Below are 21,560 nucleotides of genomic sequence, written 5' to 3'. Positions count from 1 at the left end.
GATTTGAGTGCCCAAAGGTTCCCAGCTGCACTGGGAATGCTGGAGCTCAGGGAACAGAGAATAACACAGGACGAGCGTAGCACTGCCCTTTGGGTGCCAATGTGAACAAATCTGACACAGAGCAATGAATGGATGAAGTAATGGCACTTTACTGTACAGATCAATCAAATGTGATAAAAAAAAGGTAAATGTTTTAAAACCATAAAAATAATTGAGTTTGCAGAGCAAATTTGTCTGCAGTTTAAGGCTATTTTAAAATAACACGTACAGAGATCTTTCCACTGGAGTTTGAAGGACTCTTTCATTTCTGAACTGACCAGATACAGTTTAAAATATGTTGGAGAAACCACAAACAGATTTTAAAACCTGTTCCAGGACAAGTGAAATTTGGGTATGATTTACAGGATTCCTGGGGGGATACTTCACAGTGCACGTCTCTGTTTCTTCTGGGACTTTAGAGGCATTTGTTATCCACGTTTCCGTGTTTTAAGGAGCAGGTATTATCCCATGTACTGGTACCAAATGGTTTGGTCCTGAACTGGGAAGAGTTTTATTGCACTGTTGATGTTGGGGTCGGGAGGCCAGGGGACACCTGTTTGTTTGGCTCTCGGAAGAACTCTGTCCCTTGATGGATTTTAGATTTATTCACACACTGGAGATTGCAGATGACAGTTTCTCTGACTTTCTTTTGAGATTCATGGTTTGCAAAGGTATTTTCTTAATGAGCTGTTAATTCGTAACAGTATTCACCAGTGATGTAAAATAGCTGTCTGGTGCTTTCCAAGCTGGTTTGCATTGTGCTGGAGTTTGCAATTTTTAAAAGAAAAGGATTTATTTCGTCCTGAGATTTCTTTCTTAGGTCACAAATTTCATAAGGAAATTTTTTTAAACTTGTTTGTGCTTAATATTTGCCCAGATATATGCAACATCTGACCTTGGCGTGCATCGTTGTGTTTTTGTAAATTAATTCTCTTACATCTAAACCCCCACCTCTGATCCTTCAGAGCCCCAGAGTGTCATCCAGGTCTAGCACAGCTCCTTCTGCTCCCTTATGGACTTGCTCTAAAAACTGCTGGACACTCTGATGCATAAGCTCACGGATGCACAAAGCTTGCGTTTGAAACATCTTTTGGCGTGAAATCCATCCTCCCCATCCCCGGAAGTGTCCAAGGCCAATTTGGACAGGACTTGGAGTAACCTGGTCTAGTGGAGGATGTCCCCTCGCAATCGCTCTCATAGTCAGGTACAGTGAAGCGCTTTCCTGCCTAATATTTCAGTTTTTCCTGCTCAGACATTTTATGCTGTTTTGCTTCTGAGCAATACTAAACCTCTAAATAACTTCATAATTAGTTTCTGCAGTGGTGTGGAAATAAAACTGAAGTGAGAAGTTAACACTCAAAGAAAGCACCATTTTAGTAACTGGGTGAGGAATGAATGCTCAGGCACTGGAGGCTTGAGGATCATATTGTCACTGGTCACACGGTGACTGAGAAAGAAGCAGCGGATGCCATCATCAGGGAATGTCGGGATGCCGCAATCCCCACATGTGCAGCAGGTGCCCGAGCCAGCCGCTGTCGCCAGCTCGGGTTTTCCAGCAGCTGGGAAGGGAGAAGAGGGAAGCAGTGGCCGGACCTGCAGGGTCCCGCTGCCATGGGCTCGGGAGGGCACCGCATCCCCCGGGCACGCGCGGCGGGGGGAGCGCGGGATCAGACATCAAAGATGAATATAAATAGGAAAGAAGCCAGAGATAAAAAGGACCATAAGGCTGGAACAGTCCGTGGAGATATTCCATGTTTATAGCGGGGTCTGGGGGAATAATGGGTGTTTATAAATGAGTTCAAGGGGATAACGTGTATTGAAATATGAGTCCAGAGGGAGAGTACGTATTCAAAAACTATCTACTGTAAATAGCATAATAATCCCAGTATTTCATAAGCTCATAGGAAAGTATTAAATAAAAATAAATTACAAATGTCTGTGGCTTGATTGCAAATTATTTCAGAGCAAAGGGAAAGAAAGTCCTTTGCAAAATGTGGAAACCATCTTGTGTTAAACAGCACCAGAAAAAAACCCTAATTGTAAAAAGTAAATGTCAGTTACAGTTATTACAGTGGCCATGTTGTTTCCAATAACAATTTGGCATTTTATTTAGTCTGTAACAATCTACAATTTAAATTTAAAATAAAGATTTTTCTTTTATTTCCCTCTGAAGTTGTGTGCCAAGCACAGCGGAGCAGAATGTAACATCTGTTGATGATTAAAACAAGCTTTCCTATGGGCCCTGAATACAAAGTAAACATGGATTTTATCCATAGTCAACAGCATTTACAAATGTAAAGGGAGGAAGCTACTGAGTTTTTGAAGAATGAGCTGTGAGAGAGGAAATATAAGACCGGGGACGGCAGATGGCGATAATTAGTTCCATATCGTGAAAGGCTTCTATTAAAAAATAAAGAGGACAGAGTCCTGAATTATGCTGCTGGTTTATTAAAGGCCCTTTCTTTGCCATCAGCCCCTGTGCACACCACTCCGGGCTGGGATGGGTGGGCACAGCTGGTGTCCATGGGCCCTGGCGGCTGGCACTGGGCGTGGCCGCTCAAAATACAGAATTTCCAAGCTTTTCCCCATGTAGTGCTATAAACACTCTGCTGGCAGGAGGCAGAATTCAGGAGGAATTTATTATGTGGACCTATAGGCTAGTAATCTTGCATTTTATTCTGGTTTAATTTAGATTTAGGGGCAGGATATCCAAAGTTGAAGGCTACTGAACTCGGTGATGCCCCTTGTCTGCTGCTTCTGCCCTGTTCAGTCATGCAGTGCGTGGTCCCACCTCAGGGCTCACCTCTTCTCACTGAGAGCTGCTGTGTTTTATCACTTATCAAGGGATTGTGCCTCTATTCCACATGTTTCTTGTATGATCTATGTGTTCTTACGTCACTGGGTTCCATCATATTGCCCCATCCCTGCAAGTGTGCAAGGCCAGGTTGGATGGGGCTTGGAGCAACCTGGGACAGTGGAAGGTGTTCCTGCCTGTGGCAGGGGGTGGAACAGGATGAGTTTTAAGGTCCCTCCCAGCCCAAACCATTCTGGGATTCTATAAATTATTGCTGCTGGAACCATTTCATAGGGCTCTGCTCAGCCTGTTTGCCTTGCTTTAATTTTTTCCCCTAGTTGTACATAGAGTACGTTAAGTGAAGTGACAAAGTGAAATTCCAATTTGCTGAGATTTACCTGCTTCCCAGGGAGAGGACAGCCCTCCTCCAGCTTCTGGGGCCTGAGCCAGCCCCAAGCTTCCACAAGAGATTTTTGACTCTTCTTTCCAATCTGGGCTGGTTTCAGTTTGCTACAAAAGTCTCCTTTTTCCCTTTTTTTTTTTTTTTCTGAAAGTATTTTGTAGCGTTCCAGTTCATATGTTATTTTGGAATTCATTTCAGTTTTTAATTGCAATTTCTTCTTTCCTCACTTCCATCCTCCTTCAGTTTTCTTTCCAACTGGAAGCTGTTGTAGCTGAGCTCTCCGCGCAGGCAGCCGTGCAAGCGCCTTTGTAGCCCTGCACAAACACACTGAGTGTTAATCTGGCGCTCACTCGCTTTTTTCCCTTTCCCTTCCTTCATTTTATAATTACCTGAGGTGGTAACAGCTCTTAAGAGCCTCGTCTGTCACCCTGGAACCAAATGCTTTTCATTGAAAATTAAGGAGAGGCTTCAAAAGTTTTAAGTTCTTTCAGCAATGAAATATAGCAGTCCTCCAGTAGAAAGAGCGTTTTGCTGCTGGATCCCATTACAGTGGTACTGTCGGGTGCTGGTGTGCTGTTGCGGTTAGGAGGGAGCAGGAACACTGGGGGCTTGTGCTCGCTCTCACAGCCACAGCCCCCAGCACTGCTTGCCTGGGGAAGGGCCCACGGGAAATGCAGGGCTCTGTCAAGATGGGCACCGATCCCCACCTGGCACCAAAGGTGTTAGGAAAGCCCCTGGACCTGCTCTTCTCCCAAGTGTCACTGGAACCGTCTCCCTAGTGGTCTGTCTGGACATGTGAACTGTCACAGTGACAGTGGGAAAGGGCTGAGTGAGGAGGGGGTCGGGACTGGGTGGAAATGGAGGCAATTTGTCCTCATGATACCAAATGCATGCATTAAATTTAATGAAGTCCCTCCCTGTGGCGCAGGGTGCCCAGGGAAGCTGTGGCTGCCCCTGGATCCCTGGAAGTGTCCAAGGCCAGGCTGGACGAGGCCAGGCTGGACGGGGCTTGGAGCAGCCTGGGACAGTGGAAGGTGTCCCTGCCATGGCAGGGAGTGGAATGGGCTTTCAGGTCCCTTCCCACCCAAACCATTCTGTGATTACATGATTCTGATTTAAATTTAAAATGCAAAAAGAAAAACTGCATGAAAATCAAAATGACTTTAAAATTGCTGAAAGAATGTACAGGAAGAGTTTTAGGCAAAATAAAACGAGCTCAAACCAAAATATGTGTCCAGATCTGCTGAGACATATGTTTTGGCAGTTTTCCTTAACTCATAGCTTTAGCAGAGTCTTCAGGTAACAGATTTTATACTTAAATGTCCAACTACAAAGCAAAATGACAGCAGAAGCAGCCTTGCTTTTATTTTTAATTAAAAATTCAAAAGCATTACCTGAGTGGACCCCAAAAGTTAAAAAGCAGAAGGCAAATTAAATGTTATATCTCTTAATGTCTTTGAAGTTGAATCTTACAATTGCTGGATCTCATTTTCTGGGGGTTTGTGCCTGTTTGGGGGTGACTGTCAGGCTGGCAGTGAAGGGGGTGGATGAAGGGATGGTGATTGCAGAGGTGTTTTTATTTTTTATTATTAAATAATTTACAAATAGACTGGCAATAGTGGGTGCAGTGAAAGTGCTGTGGTTTAAGTGACTGTATGACCTTGCAGCACCAGAGAATGCTCTTAAATAAGAAAACCCCCCCAAAACTCAGCAAGGGCTGAGTTTTGCCTCCTCTCCCATCCAGGAAGGGCACGGTAAGCTGTGGTACCCCACACTTTGTGTTTGCAGGGCTTCACTGGCTGCCTCCCAGCTTTCCCTGTTTTCCAGGCAGTAATGGCTCTGGAGGCTCAGATGAGTACTGGAGCCTTTCCAGGAGATGATTATCCTTCCTCTGCTGCCCATAGGTGAGGCTGCTGCAGAGCCAAGTGCCAGCCCAGGCTCTCTGTCCCATTACGGAGTGCTACCCGAGGGCCACCACACTCACTCTGCCTTGCCTTTCAAATAAGCAGCTTAATCATTCTCTGCTTGCAATTAAAATTTTGAGCTGATCACCTGCTGTAAATCTGTGCAAGGAGAATTTAACTTCAATAGAATTTCATTTCAGGTTGGGTTTATCTGAGTGCCTGGAAGCTCAGCTCTCTGGCTGCATCAGCTCCAGTCTCCCGCGAGTGAGCATCACTCCGCTGCTCCTCTGGAAGCTCATGCAGCAGTGAGCCAATGGCCGGCCTCAGCCTCCTTTAATAAAAGCCATTATTCAGCTTCTGCACAAATTGGAGTCCGGCCATAACGTGGGATGGGAACACCTTGTAACACTTACAGATGAGCCCCTGCTTTCAATGGATCGGGGCCAAACTTCTGTTTGGCTTCTTGTTTTCTCCACAGGATTGGCTGCAGTGTCATGCAGCATTTGTGGTCTGAGGGGCAGTGGAGACAGTAGCAGTGGCTGTGAGGAGTGTCTCCACCATCACTTGTTCTTTGGCTTCCCTACTGCAATTAGGTGACAAAGCTCCAATTTTCTTAGGTTTTGCCATGCGTTTCTGTCGGTGCAACCCAGTACTAGAGGCCTGCTCGAGATTGGAACAGATTGCCCAGAGAGGCTGTGGTGTCTCCCTCACTGGAGAGATCCCAGAACCATCTGGATGTGATCCTGTGCCCCATGCTCTGGGATGACCCTGCTAGAGCAGCGAGGTTGGACCAGATCACCCACTGTGGTCCCTGCCAACTGCCCCATCCTGTGATTCTGTGAGAGGATCAGCCTAAGCCAAGGATAGGATTGTTGCCCTCAAACCAATGGGAAGTGGCTCTCTGTGGTAGTGAGGATCTGGTTGGGCCGTGATAACCTATGTGCTGTCTGGTGGCCATTTCTCAGCCCCTGCACTGGGGACAGTCACCTGCTGTCACTGGTCACCTAGGGCCAGGGCAGGGAAGGTCCTGGGAAGCTTTTGCTGCATGGAGCAGCCCTGTTTGCCCACAGGTTCTGACTCTGAGACAGTCAATTGAAACAACACTATGAAACCTAAAAAAAAAATCAATGTTTGCTCAGCAAGACTCTGAACAAAACATTTGTGACTTGAGTTAATTTTATTCCCATCCTCTAATATTTTATTGATCAAATTCTATATTAACTTCCCTGACTTTCTGCTGAGATTGACGACAGGTTAAGTAACCTGTAGTTACAAGTCCTGCTTGCTCTGGGTGAGTGTGGATATAATCTACAGCATTTCCGGAGTTCCACAATTTTCCTGCTCTGGTAACTTTTCTCCATTCCTATTGAAAGATTAGGCATCTCTCCTGGCAATTTCTTACAGTGTAGGAGCACAAGGCACCCAGAGGCTGTTAGATTTTAGATTGTTTAATGCTCCCTGTGCCTAGAAATCCTCAGATGGGTTTGCTGTCTTCATCTGATTTGAGTGCACTGGCTGAGTTTCCTAACAAAATGTTTATTGACCACTTCTGCCCTGTCTGCTTCTTTATTAATAATATAATCATATCCACCCAACAATAAACCAGTTATTGGAATTTCTTTTGATCCTAATATCCTTGTTGTCTGAAGTCTGGGCAGCTGAGACTTTGACATCTGCCTTCTTCTGTCAGTGACTGACACCTCCAAACATCCACAACTCTATTAATTCTTGCTTCTTTTCCCTTCTTGTAACATAAGGAGGTATAACAAAAGATATACCTTGTAACAAAAGTTGGTCTCGAGCTGTCATTGGAAAAGGCAGTGTGGAGATGCTGACATTCCATGGATGCAGGTATCCAAGCAGGCTTTTCCCTGCCCATCTCCAGGGTCTGCTCACAGGATGTGCCAAACCAAGAGCCCCCTCCTCTCCTTGAGGTGTTCAGTAGCGTGGGACTGGGCATCTCCAAAGGCCTTATGAAAAGGGCAATAGTCAATACCTGCTTTTGCCTTAAGCCACCTGTTGTAAGACTAAAAATAGAGATTTCTTGTAGTTGAGCCCAAGCTGAGACAGACTGCTGGGGAACAGAGACCATTCACTGCCTTCTGCTCTACATTCAAGCAAAACTCCTACAGTCTTGTGTTCACTGCTCCTACAGTCAATGCAGATGTCCAGAACAAACAATTACATGACCACTTGCCAAAATATTGCCTTATAGCAACTTTAAACTACTCAGCTGCCAGCAGCTTTTGAGGGTCTGTTGTTTCTGTAACTCAGCTGGGCTGTGTGGCACATGGAACAGGGACTTGGGCAAGAAATCTCCCTTGGGATGGTTTATGTAAGCTTGCCAAGATGGCAATTTCCCTTTGGATTATTTTTTCCCACTACAATAAAATGCCTACCTTTAGGTTGCTCTGAAGTTTTCTCTTTGGATGTTTAAAAGAGAGGTGCTCAGATTTATGGGTAAGATAATAAAGAGCTACTGCAGCCTGAAATTGGAGGGTTAAACGTGCTGTTTTCCTTCTGATCCAGACAAAGCCCAGGGGCACGGCTCTGGGGAGGGTATGCATGACTCCTGCAGGGTGAAGATTGCTGGGCTTGGCTGCAAAGAGAGCACTTGATCAGCTTTCCACCAGCATCTCAGGGTTTCCTGAGTGCTCTTTGGTGGGAAGGAGATGCCAGTGTGATAAAACTGAGAGGCAGGTTCAAAGCAGCCCCACAGATGGGGTGGTTGTAGCAAAGGGCTCTGACCTCATCCAAGTCCTGCCCCAGCATTCTTGATGAGACCCACGCAGAACTCACTAGGTGATTGCAGGAGGGCCAGCAGGAGGAGTCATGTTTCCTGCAAGTGCCTTCCCAATCTGCAAACAATTCCCAACAGCAATGGCGGCAACAGTGCCGGGTTGGTCTTCAGAAGGTGGCCCAGGCACTGGTAGTTGTCCCTGTGCTGGGGATTGGAGCTCCCAGCCTCATTAGAAATATAGATAATAAGGTTCTCTAAAGGTCATTCCCTTTTCTTCACTTGGAATAAGTTGCCCAGGGAGGGGTTGGAGTCATCATCTCTGGAAGTGTTCAGGAGCCATCTGGATGTGGCACTTGCAGATGTGCTTTAGGGATGATTATGGTGGTGCTGGGTTGATGGTTGGACTTGATGATCTCCAAGGTCTCTTCAACCTTGCTGATTCTGTGGTTCTGTGGAGGCAGTAGATTCCCTGTAGCAGGTTAGCCCTTGTCTTCCCATGGACTTGTGTTTGAAAATTAATTTTGGTGGTACAGGTGGAAGCTCTGTCTACCAAACAGAAAACTCAACTAAAGACTGAAGACTAAGAACAGCAGTAAAGGCAGAATGTTTAATGTGGTGGTGGTGGGTTGTTTACAGCCATATGGCTGGTCCTGATTTAATTCTATGCCATCTCCTTTAATCATGGCATCCCAGAATGGTTTGGCAGGGAAGGAACCTGAAATTCTTCTTGTTCCACTCCCTGCCATGGGCAGGGACACCTTCCACTATCCCAGGTTGCTCCAAGACCCGTCCAGCCTGGTCTTGGACACTTCCAGGGATCCAGGGGCAGCCACATCTGCTCTGGGCAACAACTTCTTAATAACTTCTAATAATTTGAGAGATGAAGGAAACCTCATTAGACTAACTCTGGAGAATGATGAGTTGTGAGTGGTTTTATACAGGTACAATACCAGCTTATTTATAGAAGTTAGAAACAGGAAAGGGGAAAAATGAAATTCAGCCTTGAAAAATACAGATGATGTAGCTGCCTGTGTATGAAAGTACTAATCCATCACAGGTATGTTCCATGGGAAAGAACCTGAGCAGCAGCGATGCTCAGAGGTGTCTCAGGGTAACAGGAGACACTGAGTTAGACAGGAGTTTGCAGTGTCATGTAGGAAAGATGAGCAGTTTGGATTTGCCTGCACTATAAACCATCATGGCAATGAGCAGGAGAACCATAGTGACCCCCTTAGTGCCCCATGGCTGCAGCTGGGAGATTGTTCTCTGTTCTGGCACCACATCAGTGGCTTTCTGTTCACAAGTGAAAACCAGTTCACAGAAAAGCAGCAAGGAGAACTGGGGACCTGAAGATTTGACTTACAAGAAAGGATTAGGAGAGGTCAGTTGTCACAGCCTGGCTCTGCAGTGACTCAGCAGCCATGTAAGCACTCATGGCTGTGAGCAACCATGGATGGGTCCGTGATCCAGTAGGATGCCCACCCTAAAAACTGAACAGGAGGGGCTGAATTTAACAAAAGAAATGTTTAGGCAATAGTGGTTAAAAATCAGCCAGTAATGAAATCTTTAAGCAAAGGTCTCTCAAAGATGGGAGGAAACTCAGTCTCTAGAGAGTTTTAAAGCAAGGCTAGCTGATGGCAGAGAATGGAGTACAGTGAAATGCTGGATGCTGCTGAGATGTCCACAACCATTTGATGTTCCCACCACTCCCAAATGCCAAATGTGCAGAGATTCCTGTGGGCACCTGATAGCACATAGATTTTTTTGGTATTGCATACATGCAAGCTCCACTTTTTTATTTTGAGAAACCTGGATGGGGATATGAGTGGAAACTGCCTCTGCAGCTCTCAGGATCCCCATGGAGTTCACACCTTCACTCCCTACTGCAGCACCCTCCTTCCTGGGCTTTCAGATGTTTCAACCATAATTTTGCATCCCAGGCCCAGATGGTGGGCGGCAGCAGCACCTTGTCTGCACGGTAACTCCCAAAGAGGTCACAAGTGTGGTCAGCCTGTTGGGAGAGCAGTGTCCAGAGGAGCTGTGGGGCAGCCAGGGAGCAGTCGGCCTCCCCAGGAGGTTCCTGTTGGACTTGACCCGTCACAAGCAATGAGGCTGCAGAGGAAATGCTGCACATCTGGCAGCCTGCTCTGGAGCAGCATGGAGCTGTCTGGTGTAAAACAAAGCCAAATGCTCGTAAACTTACAAGACCACATTGCTAAAACGCTGATATCAAGATTTATTAATGTGTTCTTTGCTCAGCCCCGGCCTCGATGCTCCTGACAGGTCAATCAGGTGTCAGTGCCGCAGGGCCGGGGCTGCTCGGAGGAACCACGGCAGTGGCTCACGGTGACAGCAGCGCTCGTGGCACAGACCATGGGGCGTGGCTGGGGGAACAAGTGATCTTTTGCATTGTACCTGGTCAGTCACTCTTCCACTTACTGTTTTGGGGTAGCTATATGGTAAACGTGTGGGAAAACATCTCCACTGAGTGCCAGCAAACTCCCAACTGACGAGACGGAAACGGTGATGAAAGTGTTTTCTGCACTTGCTTCATTTCAGGCTGTGAGCTGTTAACACACTGTTGTGATACATAATGAACGAGTTTCCTTTTCCAGTGAAGGAGAAGCTGGAGGCATCTCAGAACAAGAAACTAACATCAAGTGTGTCTTAAGACACTGTCCAAGTGTGGGGGGCCCCTGTGGGCTCTGTGCCCTGCCTTCCAGCATCAGACTCTCTCTACACAAGTGGTTTCTGGGTTCCTGACCTTGTTTTGGCATGTGCAGCGGGAAGAAACCACCCCTTCAGAGCTTGGCTCGGGAAAAAGAGAGAAAAGGAGTATTTGAGATGGAGGTTAAAGCACAGGGCCTTTTCCACGTGTGGGTCCCTTACCCAGCCCTCAGGGGTGGCCCTCAGAAGTTACTCTGGAAATCCTAAGGCCTGGGATGTTGGCCAGGAGACACTTAGGAAAGGAGGAGTTGTGCCGAGTGTCTATCCAGGAGCAGCTGACCTGACTGGCATAGACCTGGGCGTGTGCCCACAGGAGGGTCTGTGCCGGGCACTCAGCTCCAGGGTGAGGGCAGGTCCCACCCAGGGCACGGCTGTGTGTGTCCAGGTGCCCGGGGAAAACTCTGCTCAGCGCCCGGGCAGGAGCACTGACTGCTTGGATAAACGTGCAGCTTTGTGGGCTGGTGCTCTTCTCTGTTCCAGAGCAGCCCAGCGTTCCCTTGCACACAGGCCCTGCTTTGTTCAAGTATTCATCCTCTGCCTGAATTATTTATTTATTCATTTTTTCCCCCCTTCATTTTTCCTTCTGTCTTTCCTCTGCTGGTGCCAGATGAATTCCTATTTCTCCAGCATCTCAGCAGGGCAGGGATTAATGTGGCTGGAGCATGGCTGCAGCCGTGCGGGGCAGCAGAGTGACCTCCTCCTGGAAAAAAAAAGGAAAATAAAAAGGAAAGTATCCAGTAGTTAGAAAGAGGGGGAAAAAAAACTCTGGGTGCCTCTTGTTCCTTTTAACTGCAGACCTGTTTCCAGCACCTCCAACCCCCTCAGAGAGAAAAATATAATGAAAATCTTTAGCAGAAGATAACATCAAGAGTGCAAATATCGAGTTGTATTGAAAGAAACTGCAAGCTCTGAACCCAAAAGCACGTAAACTTTGAGAGCTTGGCTGAGGCTGTCAATGCTGAGCTTGTTCTCACAGCTCTGGTTGTTCAAGCCCCAGGATGCGGGAGGAAGTGTCTCCTTTCCTGTTGTCCTTCTGCTAATGGCATGATGAATTCTGATTACACTGCAGTTGCATCCCAGCACTGTGGAAGGCCACAGTAACTATTTGGGACATCAGTTTTCCTTCTGCCAACTTTCAGGAGCATTTTATAGGATTAATATTCAATAAAACCCCCTTAACATTAAAAAAATGCTTAGTCCCCCAATTGTTATTAAATTCTTTTCCTGTGCCATAATGCGGCTGCTTTGATGTAAAGTCCTGCAGTTTCTGGAAGGAGCCGGCGTGATTACGCTAATGTGCAGTGCTCTTTCTGCTATTCCTATAGGGAAAATAAACCCCACATTAGTTCCATATTAGTACCTGACTTGGAGAAGTTAAAAAGTGCCAGAAAAAGGTTAACCAGAGTCAAGTACACATAAGAGAGCTGTGATTATTAGTGTTAGGGGAGCCATTTGAAAAAAACATTTCTGCTTTTACAGAAGAATTTATTGGTGTCTTTGCTTCTGGCTGCTTTATGCATTTTAATAAAGCAGTAGCAGCAATACCGGGGGGGAGTTGGTTGTGCCTGGTCCAAAGAAGGAGTTTCTCTGTGTGATGTTGCCCCTTGTGCCCAGCCAGGGGCTGCCTTCCGTGTGGGGGGAGCCCAGGGATGAGCCTGCCATCCAACACCATCCAGGAGTTCACATTCCTGAATGCCGGCGCAGTGCAGGCTCTCCCACTGCCAGCACACCGAGGGGATCCTTCTGGAGAGCCAGTGAAACCAAGGCAGTAATTGCTCTGTGCACTGTAAGTGTTAAAAGTTACATCCAGCCTACAAGCAGCTTTGGCAATTTCCCTGCCAAACGTCTGGGATTATTTGGAAAACGTGCTCTGTTGAAAGCAGCCCCAGTCGAAGATCCACCTCTGCAATGGGGTAAAATGCTGGGTCTGGATGCAGCTGGGGCCAGAAAAGCCTTTTTGGTGGGAGAAACACTAAAATGCTTTTTGTGTGCGGAGAGGGTTTGTGCTCCCCTGAGGTACCCACTGACCTGGAGTAACAGTTCTTTGCTGTCATTTAGCTGTGGAAATGTTACACTTTTAATTTCATCACAAAGACCTGTCATTTATTCATGGAAAACTCTGATAGTCTTTAACCTTTACACCTACAACTTAATAATAACACAATTTAACCATCTTAGAGGGTGTTGAGGCCCTGGCACAGGTTGCCCAGAGCAGCTGTGGCTGCCCCTGGATCCCTGGCAGTGCCCAAGGCCAGGCTGGACGGGTCTTGGAGCAACCTGTATGGTGGAAGGTGTCCCTGCCCATGGCAGGGGGTGGCACTGGGTGAGCTTTCAGGTCCCTTCCAACCCAAACCAGCTGGGATTCTCTGGTTCTATGATAATAAAAATTGGGGGTGCAGCCCTGAAGGGCCAGGTTTTGCTGCATGATCTATATTCCCTCTCTTGAGCTGTTTACCTTTCTGGAACTGTTCTGTGTGTTTTCACACACGGATTCTGCTCTGGGGATCCCATTGTCTGTTCCTGTAGTGCTGGTTTCTCGGCAGTGATAATTCCTCACAGGTTGTGTAACAGTCCCATTCATCCATTTGGGGAGAGTGGAAGATTTTGCCTTGCAGGCCCGTAAGCCCATCTGCACGCCCACATCTGGAAAGGCTCTTGCCGTCTGTCGTGTTAGTGCACTGGGACAAGACTTCTGATGGAAACACTTAATTCTCAAAGCACTGCTGGATAATGATAAATCCTTTGTGAAACGTGGATTTGCATTTAAGATTCTTCTGTGCTCCCATTGTCTGTGGGACATTTTACTCAGCTTCATTTCCACTGTCCCACGTCTAAACTCCTAATCCCCTCTCCTGATGCTTCAGCTTGAGCTGATACTCCTCTGTTACTCCTTCATTTCCGTGGTTTTCAGAGCCCAGGCTCCATCTCAGCCCTCTTCCCTTCCCCTGCAATCCTCGCCAGTTTTCTCCTGTTCTCCACTGCTGCTTTACTGGGCTGTCCCATCTCACAGTCCCCGATTCCTCTCCTCCCTACCTGGCCCTGCTCACCACCGGAGCAGCTCCCACTGCAGGTGCAGTGCCAGACGTGCTCCTGGCCCTTGGTGTGGGTCAGGCACAAGGAGAAACACAAAAGGGCACGCTGGTAAATGCAGATCGTGTCCAGTGACCCCAGTTCCCAGGAGCATCCCGGCATCTTCCGGATGTGGGAGCGATGCAGCAGTGAATGCAGCTGGCAGACGGAAGGAGCAGAGCGGCTGTTATCCCTCCGGAGGGCAAGGCAGCAATTCAGAACAACCTTGGAAAGTTTGCAAAACAGCTGGAAATTACAGAGTTGAAATTCAGTTAGGAGAGACCCAAGCCTCCATACTTATTCATTCATTTATTTCCCCTTCCTGAGCATGGGCTGGAGAGAAACTGGCTGGACAAACCAGCCCCTCTTCACAAAAAGCAGCCTGAAATCAAAGAGGGAAATAAACTGCTGGGTCCTTAATGATGGGCTGGAGGCAGAATTTTATTTCATACTTTGTCCCTGCAATTTCCCCCTTTGTTTTACAGGGTGTGACTTTACCAAAAATAGTCAAAGGAAGAAAATAAAATTGAAAACTTCTGGGAACAAGCCAAGTTTTCCATGCTGAAAATCAATTATTGCCCAATACTTTCAAGGTGAGACCCCCATGCTCTGGCATTAGGCCAGTTCACCCACCTTCACCTGCTTTGTACTTTATTCACAAGAGGCAAAGATCCTGATGATAAAACTCTTTATTTCAGGAGAGTTTTGAGTTTCAAGGCATTGCTGGTTCTTCTGGCCAGAACTGCCAGTGGAGGAAAGTGACTTCTTCCCTTGCTCCATATGTTGTTCAGTGTGACCAACAACAAATACAATCATTCCATGAAATAAAATGGTTGCTTTTGGAAGGAATTGCAAGGTGGCAGAATTAGACAGTGGCCATTTTAAAGGTTACTTTACTACGCCGGAGCTGCGAAAGATGGAAGTAATTTATTTCCTCTTGGTAATGTTCCTTTCTGGCCAAGCAATTTATCAGAAATGTTAATCCAACAAGCATAAGTGTGTATGTGGTGGGAGGAGGGAGGGGAGCAGAGGAAGGAGAGGGAGAAGGCATTTAAAATTAGCTTCGAAATACTGTACATCTCATTAAAAATGTAATCATGCATAAAATGAGATCAATGAAAATTTATCTAAAAGTGCAAGGAAAAGGCGTTTTCTGGTGTGATACTGGGTATAATAGTCAGGATTTTAATTTAGTCAGTTTGCAACAAAAAATCCCTCCAGGCTAAATAAACCAGTTTCCCTCTCAGTTATTGTCTGGACAGCTAATTTTCTGCACCTTTCCTTCTAATACTCAACCTTATCTCTTGCTGGATAGAGGTTTCAATATACTGCAGAGTTTGTTTTCTTTACATTTTCTATTACTGCAATTTAATTTGCATGATAAATGATGAGAGGTAGAAAGATGATAAAAAGAAGCAGAACATTTCTTTATTAATTTTGTTTAAATTAGTGTAACTTTTCCCTGACTGTGCTTTTTACCCAGAAAGCCTATATAGAAATTATTTTAAGTCTCTGTATTGCAGTTAGAAAACATTTAATACTTGACAATAAGCTCCTGCCTCCTGTTCCAGGGTGCACTTTCTTACTGTCATGTTTTCTTCCTACTTTACCCTGTGTCTTATGATACTTCTGGACCAGTTTGGTCACATCCCAAGGTGCCTCCAAAAAAGCTGGAGAGGGACATTGGACAAGGGCCTGGACTGCCAGGACAAGGGGGAATGGCTTCCCACTGCCAGAGATAAATGTGGAACCTGTTGCTGAAGAGGTTCATCTCCTTGCTGCTGGCTGTTCAGTGCTTAGCTCACTGCTGACTTGCAGCTTCCAGAGGGGCTGGAGGAGATCTCCTTTCCTGCCAGGGATCTGCTTCAGAAGGACCTACATCGGGGCTGTTTCTTGGGTCAGCCCTTGGCTTGTCCATCCATGCAGGAGTGGTGGCTGTTCTTTCTCCACTGCATTGTTCATGGAGGGCTCAGCCAGTTTTCCCCGTTGGGTGTGGCTCTATCAGTCTTGTCAGCCTTCTGCCCATCATGAAACCTTCTGTATTCCTAGAGGTTCTCCCAGTTTCTCCTGTTGTGTGTCTTCCAAACACATCATTATACTAAGGCTTCTAATATTAAAAATCCTCATTTTCCAGTTAAAATTAATACCATGGCCATTGCAGTGTGTTAATTGATGTCCTTCATTTCATGGGTTGATGTGATCCATCTGCAGGGATGTTTGTGTTATGATATTTTCTTCTCCATCTTACATGCCCAGAACAAAACTGGCTCCACTTTGCTCCCTCTGGTTTGTGCCGATGACACTACCAGGCTGTGAACTTCCTGCATTTCATTTGTCCATTCCAGGTTGGTGCATTTTTTGATTGATGTACTTTAATACACCGGCCTGCAGGCTGTGATGTGTCAAATAACCTTTTAAAATCCAAACAGATTATGTCCTATGTTTTCTTCCTGTCTGGAGTCTGTGTTACCTCTTTAAAAAATTCCAGCAGATTTGTCAAACAAGATTTGCCCTTTGTAAGACTCTGCTGGCAACTTTTTGTATCAGCTCACGTTTCTCCAGATGTTTTGTGATCTCATCACTTATTAATGTCTCCATAATTCTGTCTTCTGCTGAAGTTACAGTTATTACTGTTAATGTGGCTGTGAATACCTCGTCTCTTGATTCCTTACTGGACTGCATCCAATGACATGGATCTGCTCAGGATGGACTTGGAGCTTAAGGGAAAGAATCTTTTTTTGGTCTTAGATTTGAGGGATTTAGAAGTACCTCCATTTTCTTAATCTATTACTTTATTACTGATATTTAATAATCTTGTCTAAAAAGAGTTGGGATATTTCCGGTAGCACATGCTATGAGGGTCCCACACCTTGCCTACCTGTCCTTGTTTCATAATCTCTCCTGCAAACATCATTCCAACTCCCAGAGTTAGACATATCTAATTCTTTTCTTCTAGGCCGACTGGACTTTGATTCCTCCCTTCTGCCTCACACAGCCATTGCCACAGGACTGTGGCTGCCTCAGGTGCTTCTTGCAGGTAGATGAGACAGAAATGTCTCCATGTCACCACCCCTAAAGAAGCTGCCTGAAGACCTGCCTTCTTGCTGGCTGCCAGCTGCCGATGCTAGGCAGGGCACTGGCCTTCCCTGGCTTTTTCATTGAGGCAGTAGAAACAACAGTAACTCAATTTTACTTTTTTTGTGGTCTTGAAAATATTTGTTCTCACAGAATTTCCAGAATTCTGTTTCAGAGCACGAACACTGTTTTTGCCTTTTGTCTGCGCAGTCAGCGTGTGTAAACAAACACATCCCCTGGAGAACCCACAGGAAGGTGGCACAAGATTTCCACTTGATTTCCTTCCTTCAAAAGTAATAAAGCTCCATGGGGGAGCATGAGAACTTTTCCCAAAGCTGTCCCTGCTTTGGGACTGCTGGAGTGGCTGAGAATGGAGGCATGTCCCATGCTGCAAAAATTTATGGGAAAGTCGTAAGCTCCATGAAGCGCGTGGAATTTGGATGGGATACAAGCCAGCCTCTCCATTACATGTCTACAGCTCCCTGCATATTTGTGATTATCCTTATGAATAATGTAAGTTCATGCTTTCAGATGGGAGAGGCTTCAGGAAGGAGTTAGGGAATGCATCTGAGTGCTGGCAATAACTCGGGATCCAGCAGTTTGTCACTGGATGGGGCAGTGCAGTCTCACATAGAGCCAATGAAGTTTCTGGGTAAAGGAGCAAAAATTCTTTTCTTGCAGTCGCCACTCCTAGAACAATCTTTGATTTGTGTAATACAAGTGGCAGGGCTGGTGAGGAAGTTGGCACAGTGGTGTCATTATGCAGCTTAAAACCAGTAGCTCTTATTTCAAAACACTCTTGTCTGTGAAAGAGGCACTGACTCTTGAATCACTTGGTTGCTGCTGTTGGACTTCTTGTTTTTTAAAGTACTTTATAAGAGTGTAACATTTTCATTCCCAGAGCAAGAAGAATCCTTCCTTCTCCTTTCCAGGGAAATAAATTCTTCACCGATACCCCTTGAATATCTCCACCTGGGAAATCCAGCAGGCAGAAGATGCCGGAAGACTTTTCAATATTTCTAATGGGTAAGATGTTTAAATTTCACAGGCCTGGATCAGAAGGGTCTGTTGTGTGGAGGCATTCAGATAACTCATCTAGGTCACCTGAGAAAATTGTGCTGAAAGTTTCTCCATCAGCCTGGCTGGAGCGTGGCAGTGGCTGGGTGTGGGTTGCTCATCAGCAAGGTCACGCATGTCTGTAGAGCCACAGAATGAAATAAAGAGAATTGTTCAAAATTAGGCTAAAAGCAGAGCACAGAGGGAGGGTTTAATCTTATCCTTGCTCTGTCAGAACAGTTTTAAGGGATGGCTGCAGAAGAACATTTCCAGTGATTTCCAGTGTTTTTGCTCATGCTTGTGGTAGCTGCTGCTGACACGGGCATGGGTTACACTGAGTAGTCCCATTCTCTGTAGTTGGGAACATGCTGACCCCAGTGCTGAATTTTGGCTAAAATTTTCATTTGGTGGCTCCCCAAAAAGCTGTGGCTCAGGTTAGGCTAGGAGATGCCAAGTTTTGTCTACTGAGAGCTCCACTGTTTACCTGCGTAGAAATGTTTCTTCATCCCCAACCTCGTCTCCTTCCCACCACTGAGGAGGACTTGGCATTTGATCCAACAGCTCCACACCAATGGTCCATGGCCTGGGTTATCCTCCAGGAACATGTGTCCATGTGGGACAAGACTATTTTGTCCTCCAGGCTCCCAAACCAGCCCATTTCTCCTTCTGGAACAATCCTGTGGCCTGGGAAGAGGAGGGAGGGGGAAGGTTGGCTTCTAGTTCTGATTCATCACTTTTATGGAACTTAAATTCTTTTGTTTTAATGCACACTTGATTGAGCCAGCATTTATCCAAACAGTTATGGTTTGTAGGAAAAAGAGACAGCTGAAGAAAGAACAAATGAATCTAATGTAAATCAAATACTTAATGCTTTTATAGAAACTACAAAGCCTTAAATGTGTATTCCTAATGGTAATTTTACAAAACTCCACCAGGCATCTTCAAATGGAGGTGTGACAGTGATTGTTTCAGGCTGGAGATGGCTTTCCTTTCACATGCTAATCATCTGCTCATGGTGATATTTCCCAGCATCGTTGGAGTCAGCGAATTGAATAATTTATGGAATGAGTTTTGTTGCAAATTTATTGTGTCACAAGCAGGTTGTAATTTCACTAACAGTACACTTAAGTTATTAAGTAAAAAAAAATAATGTGGTTGATAGGACCGTGCATTTGGAGGTTCTCTTGCTCCCTCCCCAACTAGTTCTCATCTTATATATTTTCAAACAGAGTATTTACCTAATTTTTATTCAGAATCTGATCTGAGAAAGAGAGCGCGAGAGGACATTAACATAAGTGGGTTTGCATTTGCACACTATTGTTGAATCTGGTAGTCGTAAACAAATTACAGAAGATTTTATACAGACAGAAATAGCATTAAAATGGCACCACTGCGGTGCAGCACCGCCTTTGTTCCCTGTTTGTTTCTGAGGAATTGGCCTCAGCTACAAGTGACGGAGCACTGAAGTTACAGGCAGGGGTGCAGAGCGAAGCAGAGCCTCCAGCTTCTCCCCCAGCTCTGGTGTTGAGATGCCTGGGAGCTGTTGGTAGGAAGGTGTTTCTGACTTGCTGGCACAGGCAAGGAGGAGGCGAGGGCTGGGAGCAGCGGTGGCACAGGGACTTGGCCAGGCCTGCTCCCCAAAGGGGAAGGGTCTGGCTCCCCCATGGGAGGCCTGGAGAGCTTTACTGCTGCAGCTCAGGCAGAACTTTTCTACAACCTCAATATGGCTCTTTTAGCATTTTAAAGCAGCCGTTGAACCTGTGTCCAGTTGTTATCCTTAGGCCCTGGGAATGTTGGGTAAAGGCTGCCTTTGACGTGTTCTAAACATGCAGGTTCTGCCTCACTGCAGGTACCTCCAATGCCTGTCTCTCCTCCTCCAGGTGCTTTACTTTGTCCACCCTCCTCCCTGTCCTCTGCCATCCCTTGGAGATCCTGGAATGAGCTGACTGTGCCTGCCTTTGCCTTTCCCACACCTGCTGCCTCCTGGCAACCACGGAAGGTGACAGCCTGGCTGTGGCCAGGGACCCCTCGTGCATCCTGTGTTCCTAGAAGGACTTTGCCAGCTGGAAGCTTCATGGGGCTGCAACTTGTTGGGATGTGTAAATACCAGGAAAGGCTGAAGTGTTGCAATTGTTTATTTAATTGTTTCAATATGCCAATGTTAATACATATAATTACACAATATAAACACAGTTAATTGCTTAAATGAGCTAAATATTTTTGCATCCTAGTCTAAAATTGCAATCAAAAGTTCTCAGTGGGTGGCAGATTTAGAAAATTATTTTTCTCCTGTATGGGCTTTAGTTTCAGTATGTTTCCTATCTCTGGCTACTTTTCCTGCTCCTGTAAATTGCACTTGGGAAGCATTTCTCCGTTTCATTCCTCAGCTGAAAATTCCTTGTAGTAGCTCTGTATTGTAATTATGGTGGCATGTGTTAAATTTTTAATTTGATTTTCATTTGTCTATTCAATTGATATAATTGATGTGCATCTTTTCTCCCTCAGGATACAGGTTAATAACCTACTAACCTTGGAATGAAGGAATGATAAAAGGATCCCACACCAGGCTTTAAGGGACCAGTTATAATATATGTTTTCAGCTCTAGACTTATTTTTTGTCCTTTGTAGCCTCCAGCATTTTGTATTTGCAAGGCCTTGACAGGCATTAAAAACATTGATTATTTTAACGAAAAGCACTATTTACACTGGACGTGCAAGGAGGATAGTTATATCCTCCGATGTGAATATCTTGCAAAAGGAGAAAAGTTTTACGAACAGAATCAGTTTCTGTTTATTTTCCCAGCAGGTGCTCCTTGGTTGGTTTTGGTTTTGCACTTGTTCAAGCTGCAATGGGGACTTGCCATGAAAGTGGCAAAAGAAATGTTTAGATAAGATGAAGGCATTTGCTCCCCTCGGAGCATCGTAGGTAACGCTGGAGCAGGAGAAAGTGCAAAGGGTGAAACACTTGGCAGGTTTATTCTCGGTGCCTGTTCTGCGGTGAAGTGGGCTCTTCCCATGGTCCTGTGTTACATGATCACCCTACAGAGCACAGCCCAGAGACAAAGTTCCTGCTGCAGCTGGAGCTGGAAGGTGGAGCTGTTCTGCCGCTCCAGGCCCAAAGAGAGCCAGAGGAATTAGAGCTGGGATGCTGAACATGAGGGCACTGCGCCGTGTCTGCCCGGGGACACCCAGTGCCCTGAGCGGCCTCTCCCGACCGCGCTCCCCGCTGGCCGCCTGCTGCTCCGGGAGCCTGCGGGCACCCCTGGCACCCCTGGCACCCCTGGCACCCCTGGCACCCCGGCAGTCCGGCAGCACATCCCTGCCCAGGGGTGCTCGTGGTCCCCGCCGGCCCCGCCCGGGGGCTGCATTTCTGCCGGGACACCCCGCAAGTGTCACCGGAGCTGGCGCTGGACCCGGGCCGAGCAGGAAGGTTATTCTAGCGGAGAGAAACACTTTCTTCTGGTTACAGGGCTGGAAATGGAGCGATTAAATGAGCCAGCAGTAAGTGCAGAATTAGCACATGGCTGACTCCACGCTCTGCTGGATGATGCTGGAGGTCTCGGAGGAATAGCAGGGCTGGGAGGAGGGTGGAAGGGAATCGGCCCCGGCTGTTTTCTCACCTTCCCTCTTTGCCGAGGGACAATGTGTCCTGAAGTGCCAAACATTTCAGCAAAGCAAGAAAGTCGAGGTGTTGGGAGGAATAACTTAAATGCTCTCAAATACATTAAATAATCATCCCAAGGCATCCAAATC

General features: G+C 46.3%; 1 long non-coding RNA gene across 4 annotated transcripts in view; it reads left to right on the top strand.

Moving 5' to 3' along the window:
- Window positions 1–20,602, top strand: part of LOC138116900 (uncharacterized) — a 43,077-nt gene extending 22,475 nt beyond the window's left edge. For 2 of the 4 annotated variants that reach the window (XR_011154394.1, XR_011154392.1), the window contains 2 exons: window positions 17,653–17,777; window positions 19,688–20,602. This is a non-coding gene — a long non-coding RNA (uncharacterized lncRNA). Of the gene's footprint in view, window positions 1–17,315; window positions 17,404–17,652; window positions 17,778–19,687 lie in introns of those variants that run through there. The other 2 variants (XR_011154395.1, XR_011154393.1) reach the window with 2 other exon arrangements.
- Window positions 20,603–21,560: the final 958 nt, after the last annotated feature.

This window comes from Aphelocoma coerulescens, chromosome 11 (genome assembly GCF_041296385.1).
Source record: "Aphelocoma coerulescens isolate FSJ_1873_10779 chromosome 11, UR_Acoe_1.0, whole genome shotgun sequence".
Taxonomy (NCBI): domain Eukaryota; kingdom Metazoa; phylum Chordata; class Aves; order Passeriformes; family Corvidae; genus Aphelocoma; species Aphelocoma coerulescens.
Note: the sequence above shows the minus strand (reverse complement) of the source record. Positions and strands in the feature narration are given on the sequence as shown.